Below are 6,978 nucleotides of genomic sequence, written 5' to 3' on the forward strand. Positions count from 1 at the left end.
TGGGAATTCTCAGGTGGCGCAAGCAGCAGGAAAGAAGTCTTTTAACCAGGACTTTAAGGAGGCAGCAGCATGGAGTATCAACTCCGGGCATAGGTGGTCAGGGCCCGGGGCTTTACCTGGCTTTATGTGCTGGAGGGCGGCGGAAAATTCTTCCGGGGTGAACTCACCCGAGATGTTGTCCCCGTCTGGGGTTGTTACCCTCCAGAGGTCCGTCATTTCTTGCAAGACGGATCTATCTGATTCACGGTCTCTCGATTTGTATTTCCCGTTCTCCACAAGTTGTGAGGCGATGGAATTTGCTTAAACGGGACATTGTTGGCGAGAGGCACGTGATCTGCCAGTTAGGTTGTTCAGTGTACTCCATGCTATGCGGCTGGAGTGCGTGAAGTCGATTGATTCAACGGCTTCTGTCCAGCGCTCCTTCCTCTTTAAGTTCAGCCTTGCCAGCAGAGCTGTGGCTGAGCTGTTGGTGTCATTGCCCTGAGGGGCGTGGAGGAAGTCAGAGTAGAGGCTTTCGCACTCCTTATCCCAGCACGGTATGTAGGTCTTTCGTCGGCCGCGGGAGATGGATTGTTTTGCCGCTGATGTTATTGCATCACAAAAGTCCTGGTAGGCTTCTTCCACGTTGTTGGTGTGAGGGGATGGGATATACTGTGTGGCTTCATTGGTGAGGACGCTATAGTACTCCCAGTTAGCCATTCTGAAGTTCCATCGATTAACAGGCTTGCTCGGGACAGGCATTATGAGCGTTGGAGCCGTGATAATCGAGGGTCGATGTTGGGACCTGGGGAACTTCTCTAGCACACGTCTGTCCGGTTGGCAATTATCGGGGTCATCACTTGCGAAAGCCAGATCGGGGTTTGTACCAGTGTTCCAGCGTCCGGAGAAGAAGCTCGCTACACCCTTGGAATCGTGCAGTAGGGTGAGGTTGTTATTGGCTGACCATGAGGCCAGGCTTTCTCCGTCGGTGTTGGTGGTGTTGTAGCCCCAGTCAACGTGGTGGCAATTAAAATCGCCAGCATAGAGGCTGGGTTGGGGGAACACTGGGATGGCTGTTGGTGTTAAGCGTGAGGGTGGTGGCTTATAGACATTGATGATGTGATAGCCTGATATGTCTATGCATAACCACTCTATCTCCGATTGGGCACTGGACTGGTCTATTAGCGTCCAGCTCAGTTGCTCATGGACAAACGTGGCGAGGCCGTGTTTCCTGCTGATGGTTGCGCCTGCGAGTGTGAAGTTGGGTAATACCAACTTATCCACAGATGTGCAGTGGGTCTCCTGGAGGAGAATAACGAGGGCCTGATGTTTTGTGGCCAGATACTCGATGATGCTGAGCTTGCTGGCCGTAATGCCCTCGGTATTCAGCTGCAGTACGGTGGGTCGTCGGTACTTTTCGACAGAGGAGCTGCCGCGCCCTGAGAAGGGCGTTCCCTATCCACCCTGGGCTGAACCTGGGCCTGGTTTGCTCGAGTGTGACAAGCTTCGCTTCGCATATCTTTTTCTTAAAGATATGGTACTGACGGGAGTGACCACGAGAAGGTGCTTGTTCTTCCCCCCCAAATCTGTTTTTAATCTGTAAGAAGCGCATATAACTTTTATTAAACTTTGTGGAACCTGCAGTGCAAGCAAATTCCAATAATTGTACTATAAAGCTTCTTTTATATCTAGAATTCTTTTGAAGAATTAAATGCTACATCAGCTAATTGTTGAGATACACAACCAAGTATTTTAGCCATAGTGATAAAACGGCCAATTGTAGTCTATCTGTTTAAATACAAGTCGCTTATTATGACATCATAAAGCGCATAAGTGAGTCACACAGTATTTATGCTTTTGACCAATTTTGTGGGAGACTTTCTCGAACCTGATATTAGGGAAATTAAAACCTTGCGGGGGGCGATCAAAAAATTGTCAAAACCCAACAAAAATTTGCATGTATGTTATTATGGGTATTTCGCACCTTTTTGACATACTAGCTTAGAAAAATAAAAATTTTGTATTTTTTGATCCACCCTACTGTGTAGCCAATGTAGTACGGTAGCCTTAAATGAAGGCATGGTTATCAAGTAGGCTACCAGAATCCGATTTTAAATCGGCGATAGCCTTTAACCTAGCAAGCTTCTGTGATATCAGCAAAGTTATCTACAGATTACAGTGAAGAAATGAGACACAGTTCTGGGAGAAATCCAGAGGCTTACCGGTATTTTAGGTTTGATTTAGGCTTACAAAATCAACATTTAGCAATTAGGGTTTACCATACAAACGCAATACATTAACCCATTTACGGCCGGTGTCCTTTTAAAAGGACATCGTTTTGAATGCATCAGTGTTGCATCATTTTATTTTGATTGAATCATTTTGGACTTGCTAGTAGTTGTTTAGGGTCTGTTTTGGAAGGTGTTGATAAATATTTGCAAACAACGTACTTTTTCTGAATTTTGTACAAGTTTGAAAATTGTTGAAAAATGAGAAGAGCTGGATGAAGTGAAGTGAGGAGGAACATGCATGTTTTATTGCCTATTGGTGATAGATATGAATTAGGTCTCTTCATAGTTTGACACTCTATAGTATTGTGCTTCCTACTACTCTCTAATTTGTGTAAGGTTTTGGTTCTTTTATTTGTTTATTTTGCTTTATATTTATTGTTGCCTTTTAAAAGGACACCGGCCACATGACCACATTTTTTTGGTTGTTTGTAACACTGTCAAAGAATATTGAACATCGTGTAAAAGCAGCACATTGTGCCTATGGAAGACTTAACCATCGTGTTTTCAACAACCATGCTATATCTATCCGCACAAAAATTATGGTCCTCCGTAGTCGTTCTATCCACCCTTCTCTATGTTTGTGAAACCTGGACATTATAGGCTACCGCCGTGACATCAAACGTCTTGAAAATTTTCAGCAGAGGAAACTGGGTCAAATGCAAGGCACTCGTTGGGAAGATTGTCTCACCAAAGATGCAATCCTTGATCGCGCTAGGTTGCCCAGTTCAGAAGCCACCATATTGCAACACTGCCTTCGCTGGACAGGACATGTCATGAACAGGGACAACGAGGAGGGACAACTAGAGATAGGAACCCCCCCCCCCCCCCAGAAGACCAAAGATGAGATACAAAGATCAGCTGAAAGTATCCCTAAACCATGCAAACATTGATCTGGATTCATGGGAAAGCCTTGCTAGTGACAGATTACTCTGGAGAAAAAGATCTAAGAAAGGCACGGAAATTTTCGAAAAAAAAAGATACAAAAAACGAAAGAAAAACGAACACTAGAAAAGCTAAAACTACCACGTCCCTCCCTCCATACAATCCATATCCCCCATACAATGTGACTTTTGCCCACGTCTTTTCCATCATAGACTGGTCTCCAAAGCCATATATGACATCACCATTCAAAGCCAAATTCGATTTTATGACGAAGCCAATGCTCGGTCACGAGCTGGAGCCGACAACTGTCAGTGGCGCATCGCTATGGTTTGTGACCCCTGCAGCGGACCATGATTTTGCACCCCTGAACGCGTGAAGTAGGAACCAGCAAATAGAATTCGAGCCAAATCCGTTTCAAAAAATATTTTTACTATGTGTTTTCGTTTACGTTTAAAAGTATTCGGCTGCCCTAAGCTTCCGACTGGGGGGGGACTGCCTAATGGGGGGGGGGGGGCACCCTCCCACTAGCTACGCCGACGGTTATCGTGAATATAATATGTTCATACAATAACTTTGAAACGTCCTTCAAGAAAGATCTGAGAAATTTCTACCGAAACAAACACCTTCTTATGTTAAGGTATCGCGAGATTTACATTTGACTATGTGGCCGGTGTCCTTTTAAAAGGCAAACAAAAAAATGCATCAAAAAAACAAAAATCATCAAATTTTTTTAAACTAATTCAAAAGTTATGACAATACAACTTTGTGGCTGAAATTTTTCCTCAAAAGAGCAACGGGAACTTGTGGCGGCTTTTAATGGGTTAAATAAGCCAATAAGGCGGTTAAAGTCAACATCGAGAGTATATATTAGGATTTAAACATAATACATGTTTTAAAACTAGTTATCTGGCAAAACCAAATATACGTCATGTTTAAATAAACAAACAAGAACCTGGCTCAAATTTCATTCCTAAAAACTTTGTTTGGTTGTCCGTTCCAGCCTTACAAAAGTCTACTTCGAGTGTTTTACTTTACAGTATATAGTAATTTTACAGCTTTAATCACAAAAAGTAGTTTATCTTGAACACTTGAAAATGGCGGATATTAGGTTATGCCAAATCACGGCAGAGCTATTGTCGAAATTCCACCGACTTACTTGGCAAAAATTGGTATGGACATTTTAATCATGTGTATTTAGTTGCTGATTTAATGTTCTTCACAGTGCTTCATAAAGCGCTATCGACGTATATTCAAGATATAGTAATATAAAAAACTCGCAATAATCATTATTGCCTTGTAGATTTAGGAAAATGCATGAGTTGTGCTTTTATGTTATTTCAGAAAACGACTTCTCTTGTCACTGTTCTTGTTAGGTTCACACGGAATTGTGGTTTGAGAGATTGTTAACGAAAACGTCAAGTATCATTGTAATTTGCTCCAATTCAATAAGCCATTTCCATCTATATTCGACAAACAACAGTCGGATTACCCTTGCGGTCGAGCCTAGTGATGTAGGATAATATCACATACGTAAAGATTCAAAGCTGGTACAATATGTGCAACAAGGTGGGCCGTTTTTGATTTTTTTTCGAAATTCAAAAACGGCTAGTCATAAAAAGTGGCACATGCATGAAAAAATTACCTGTGCAAAATTTTGTCAGTTTGGGGGTGCATTTTCTGCCCCCGCAGGGGGTCAAACTTTCAATTTTTTGAAAAAAATGGGGAAATTTAACTTTCCGTTTTAACATAATTGTTTTTATAATTTTACTTCTGGCTAGTTATAAATTGTAAGTGGGATGTACCCAGAACTTTCCTATGTAAAGGCATGTTCGAAGCTTAAGGTTTACTGCCCCCGCATCGACGACCAAAATGCTGAATTTTCACTAATTTGAAATGCTATTTTGTCATTGCTCAATAAACAAACTTGTCGCAAAAGGGCGAGATGGTGTTAACGCTGTACACTCATTTATGTTCTGTCCACTAACTTTGCAGGATGATACAAACTGACAAACTATAAGACGTAGTCTTGCTTAAATTAAATGCAATAGTAGCCTACGTTTGATCAGTTGCAGCTATAAAACGCAACCTATAATTTACTTCAGAATAAAAGCAAGATGATTTGCAGGTTCCGTAAATGGAATGTACTGTACAGTGTACAGTTCCACGTGAATTGTTATCATGATTTTGTTAATTAAACGTTAAACGTTCACTTGATAGGCTACTACAGAACCACATAAAAGAGTAAACTTTGTTTGACAGCAATGTAACGATAAAAAAGAACTTGTGTTAACCAAAAAAACGAAATTGTGTCAAAAATACAACAAACGACAATGTCTTTTAGCCAGTTCCCCAGATTATTGCTCAAATTTAGTTCTGGCTGAAGTCTAATGAATCATAAAATCTTGTCTCGACTGGAACCTAGGAATTTTTTTTCCTTGATTGTAATATTGCTTTAATGTAGACTACCCAATTAGGGTGCCACAGGCGCCCTCATGTGGCCGAAATTACCTGAACTTTTCTGGTGTGACATTTCACATATTAAGGCACTTTGCAAAGTTTGATTGAGATTGGACAAAAATTGGATGTGCAAATTGAAAACGAACGTCTAAACTGAAATACAGTAACATTAGGGGATTTCCTTAGTTTGAACATCAGTTTTTTTGCTATTTCTCATCTTTTTCTCAACATTGAAACAAGGTAAATTCAAGAATTAGGTTAGGAGACCAGTGCCAGTATGTCAAGATCTCAATTGAGGTCAAGCATGACAGCTCCGCGCCTGTTACATTGATTCACCATCTTGCAACATTGAATCAACATAGCTGGCTTGACCTCACTCAGGGTCTTGGAATAATGGCTTTAGTATTTCTTCTTCTGTTGTATCAGTGTTGCAGCACCCAGGAAAGCTTAGTATTAAACCCATGCAAGTTGTGACTTAATCTCTGAGAATATAGCAGACAGCAAAGATAAGGCAGGTAGCCTACTATAAGAAAGGGTTATGTTACCTTCGCTTCTTGCATAGGAAAGGCGAATAATGTTGCAAAAATTATGGTTGTATTGTTTTTTAGGTTATTCTACTAATGATAATTGATACGGTAGTGCTTTTACAAATCGGTCTGGTTAGTATTACAATAATGAACAGCCAGTCTCAGAATGCTGAGAAACAGTATCTTCTTCTTTCTACTATTCCAACAAAAGATGATCAGAAAATCAAGGGAAGTAAACTGCCAACTTATCATCAAGTGATTTTAAGCTTTCTTGCCTTTAAGCAGGAGCTTGAATCTCAAAATCCCACGAAAAGGAAAATCCAAATATCAGTAGATGCAGCAAACGAGAAAGTGAAGGACATCTTAACATTTTACTACACAGCTAATATTCCAACAATTCATCCAAAAAAAAAGGCTAAAAAAATTCAATCTTTTCGAGATGAAATAAGTCTTATCTTCAAAATTCAGATCGAATACTTCCATAGGAGTGATGGAAAGCAATCGGAAAGGATTAAGGAATTTAAAAAGAAACTTCAATTGACCTTTCCTTTCTGGCCTCGCGATGTAATGAAGAAGATGTCAATTGAGGAAGATAAAGAATTTTTGTAGAGCGTGCAAACTACCAGAGAGGCGTCAATGACAGGGAGAGACAATGCTTTGCGTAAGACGTTGAAACGAAAACATTCTAAAAAAGAAGCAGAAGTGCAAAGGAAAGAAAAAGAAATAAAACGTCAAAAGGCTGAATCCAGCAGCAAAAGTAACATTTCACTTTCTTCTAGCGATGATACCAGTGATGAAGTGACTGCAGTTAACACTGCCGAGCCTTCTAGATCCACAGGAAG

Source organism: Aplidium turbinatum, chromosome 1, assembly GCF_918807975.1.
Source record: "Aplidium turbinatum chromosome 1, kaAplTurb1.1, whole genome shotgun sequence".
Taxonomy (NCBI): Eukaryota; Metazoa; Chordata; class Ascidiacea; order Aplousobranchia; family Polyclinidae; genus Aplidium; species Aplidium turbinatum.